This window comes from Petaurus breviceps, unplaced genomic scaffold (genome assembly GCF_028583685.1).
Source record: "Petaurus breviceps papuanus isolate PSGF00001 unplaced genomic scaffold, PetGlider_PUasm1.0 91133, whole genome shotgun sequence".
NCBI classification, from domain to species: domain Eukaryota; kingdom Metazoa; phylum Chordata; class Mammalia; order Diprotodontia; family Petauridae; genus Petaurus; species Petaurus breviceps.
In genome coordinates this window covers 56,053,945-56,057,544 of record NW_027187419.1, presented here as the reverse complement: position 1 = coordinate 56,057,544, position 3,600 = coordinate 56,053,945, and the positions used below count along the sequence as shown (strand labels likewise).

General features: G+C 38.8%; 1 long non-coding RNA gene across 1 annotated transcript in view; it reads right to left on the bottom strand.

The window, feature by feature from the left end:
• Window positions 1–3,111: 3,111 nt before the first annotated feature.
• LOC138155052 (uncharacterized) overlaps window positions 3,112–3,600 on the bottom strand; it is a 7,080-nt gene continuing 6,591 nt past the window's right edge. The window contains exon 3 of the long non-coding RNA XR_011166746.1: window positions 3,112–3,580. This is a non-coding gene — a long non-coding RNA (uncharacterized lncRNA). The remainder of the gene's footprint in view (window positions 3,581–3,600) is intronic.

The window sequence follows — 3,600 nt, the reverse complement described above, 5'->3', positions numbered from 1 at the left end:
TTTTGATTTTTCATTTTTCAGAACTGTGACTAATATGGAAATGCGTCACATGATATCTCTAAACTATATGACTAGGGGCAGAGCCAAAATGACAAAGTAGAAGCACAAACTTAGCATGAGCTCTCACTCCAATCACTTACAATACATGTAAAAAAATGACTCTAAACAAATTTTAGAGGTACAGAACCCACAAAGTGACACAGAGAAACAAATCTCCCACTGAAGGCAGGCTGGAAGGCCTACAGGAAGGGTCTAACACACTGAGCTGGGAGCCCAGTACGGTCCTGTGTGGGCCACACACTTCAGGCCCCCCTGCAGCCCTGACCAAAGTGTCCTGAGCAGACTTCAGGAGAGTGAATCACCCACACCTGTGGCAGTTTCCATACTTCTCAACCTGTAAACACCGAAGACAAAGTAAAAGGTCACTGTGGGACTCTGTTGGAACAGGGGGACAGAAGAGCAAGGTCCAGCCTCTGCCCCTGGGGCAAGAGGTGGTAGAGGCAAAGTGGTGGTGGCTGCAGCTGCTGCTGTGTGGCTGCTTCCAGAGCTCCTGGCCTGAAGGCTGTAGGGGGACCAAATGACCATTCAGAGGGTCTTGCTTTAACCTGCTTGGATGTGAATCATGATCTTGGGTGGTGATCCTGGGGTGTGTGGCTAGTGTGCCAGAGCTTGTGGGGAGTGTAGAGAAGGCACCCTCCTAATAGCTCTGGATGCTGTGAAAACCCCAGCAATTTGGGACAAAGCTCTCTCCATTCTGGAAGCAAAATTCTACCATGGCAAAGAGCTCAAAAGCAAAGCAACTGACTGGCAAGATGAGCAAGCAGAGGAAACATAATCAGACCATAGATTCATTTTGGGGGAACAAAAAAGATCAATCCATGGAACAAGAGGAAGACAATGAAGTCAGAAGTACTGCATCAAAAGCTTCCAAGAAAATACAAACTGTTTACAAGCCATGGAGGGGCTCAAGAAGGATTTTCAAAATCAAGTAAGAGAAGTGGAGGAAAAAATGGGAAGAGAAATGAGAATGATGCAAGAAAATCACGAAAAGACAGTCAACTGCCTGCTAAAGTAGACCCCCCAAAATACTGAATAAAATAACGCCTTAAAAATAGAATAACTCAAATGGAAAAAGAGGTCCCAAAAGCCAATGAGGAAAATGCCTTAAAAAGCTGAATTTGCCAGATAGAAAAGGAATTTCAAAAACTCACTGAAGAGAATAACTCCCTCAAAATTAGATTGGAGCAACTGGAAGCTAATGACTTTGAGAAATCAAGATACTACAAAACAGATCCAAACAAATAAAACAATAGAAGGCAATGTGATATATCTCATTGGAAAAACCACTGACCTGGAAAACAGATGCAGGAGATAGAATTTAAAAATTATGGGACTATTTGAAAGCCATGATCAAAAAAAGAGCCTAAACACCATCTTTCAAGAAATTATCAAGCAAGGGTCCTGGAGTCAGGAGGATCTGAGTTCAAATCCAACCAAAGACACTTGACATACTAGCCTTGTGACTTTGGGCAAGTCACTTAACCCCAATTGACCTCCAAAAAAAGAAGAAAATTATCAAGCAAAATTGCCCTGATATTCTAGAACCAGAGGGCAAAATAGAAATTGAAAGAATTTACCAATTACCTCTTGAAAAAGATCCCAAAGAGAAAACCCCTAGGAATATTATAGCCAAATTCCAGAGTTCCCAGGTCAAGGAGAAAATACTGCAAGCAGTCAGGAAGAAATGATTTGAGTATTGTGCAAACACAATCAGGATAACACAAGACCTAGAAGCTTCTACATTAAGGGATTGAAGGGCTTGGAATACGATATTCTGGAGGTTAAAGGAGCTGGGTTTAAAACCAAGAATCATCTATCCAGTAAAACTGAGTATAATGCTACAGAGCAAAATATGGTCATACAATGACATACAGAATTTTCAAGCATTCGTGATGAAAAAAAACAGAACTGAACAGAAAAATCTGACTTTCAAATGCAAGAAGCAAGAGAAGCATGAGAAGATAAACAGGAAAAAGAAATCATAAGGAACTTTAAATAAGTTGAACTATTTACATTCCTACATGGAAAAATGATAATTGTAACTCATAAGACTTTTCTCAATATGAGGATAGTTGAAGGGGATATATATGTATATATATACACACATACATACATATATATATACATACATACATATGTATGTATAGGAGGGTGTATATTTATATAAATATGAGTGTGGGCATATGTATGTACATGTATACATAGACAGAGGCCACAGGATGAGTTGAAAATGAAGGGATGATATCTAAAAATAAAATTAAGAGATGAGAGAGGAATTTATTGGGAGAAAGAGAAAGGGAAAGATAGATCAGGGTAAATTATCTCATATAAAGAGGCAAGAGAAAACTGTTACAATGGAGGGGAAGAGCAAGAAGGTGAAAGGGAATGAATGGGACAACCTTACTCTCATTGAATTTGGCTTAAGGAGTAAATAACATACACACTTAATTGGGTATCTTACCCTACAGGAAAATAGGGGGGAAGAGGACAAGAGGAAGGATGATAGAAGGGAGGGCAGATTTGAGGAGAGGGTGGTTAGAAGCAAACACTTTTGAAAAGGGATAGGGTCAAAGGAAAAAATAAACTATATGACTATATAAATTATATCAAACTGACTACCATTTTTAGAAGAGGGGAGGGAGGGAGAAAAATTTGGAACTCAAAATATTGTAAAATTGAATGCCAAAAATTTTCTTGATGTAATAGAGGAAAAAATACTATTTAATATTTGACAATGGTATTTCACTGTACTTGGTTTCCTTTTAAATTCTAGATATTTTGCTTTACACATTTAAAGATATCCAGAGAAGAGGTTAATAGGCTTCACCAAAGGGCACCATGACAGAATGGAAAAAAATAAAAATAAAAAGCTAAAAGCTTCTGCTCCAAAGTAATATGGATTGCTTTATACCTGGAAGGGGATTTTGAACCAGGGAGAATCTGTCAGCAGGAGAGAAAATTCTTCTGCCTCTTGCCTAGAGGTGACAAACAGATTCAAGGTGGTGTAATGCCAAGCAAAGGCAACTTCCCAAGTTTCAAAATACCAGCATAGCTGCTCTTCATTTTATTTAGTGACAAATTAAGAACAGAGAAAATCAAAATATAGCATAATTCAAAATACAGCATTCACCAAGTATAATTCAATCAAGTACTATTCCACCCCTGGACATTATATTCATTTAGTCAATCACAAAGCCCCTCTTCTCAAATGGATATTAGTTTCCAATCATAAGTAAAGTACATTCATTTGTTCAATCACAGAGCACAAAAAAGTCAAAAGTTCCCCACCCTTGTCTCAACTGAATCTACCCCAGAGTTATAATAAGCTTAAGCACAGCATTTAATACCCAAAGAGAGGTCTTTTCTTCATCTTGACCTGAGGCAAGTTCTCAGCAATCTTTGTTCCTGGGGAGACAAAGCCTAGCAAGGCCACAAGATACATTGCCAGTGTCTTCATTAATTCATTCTCTGTCTGCAGAACAGTCCCAGGAATTCTGAACCAACAGCAAGGTTCCAGAACCTCTGCAACAACAGCACTGT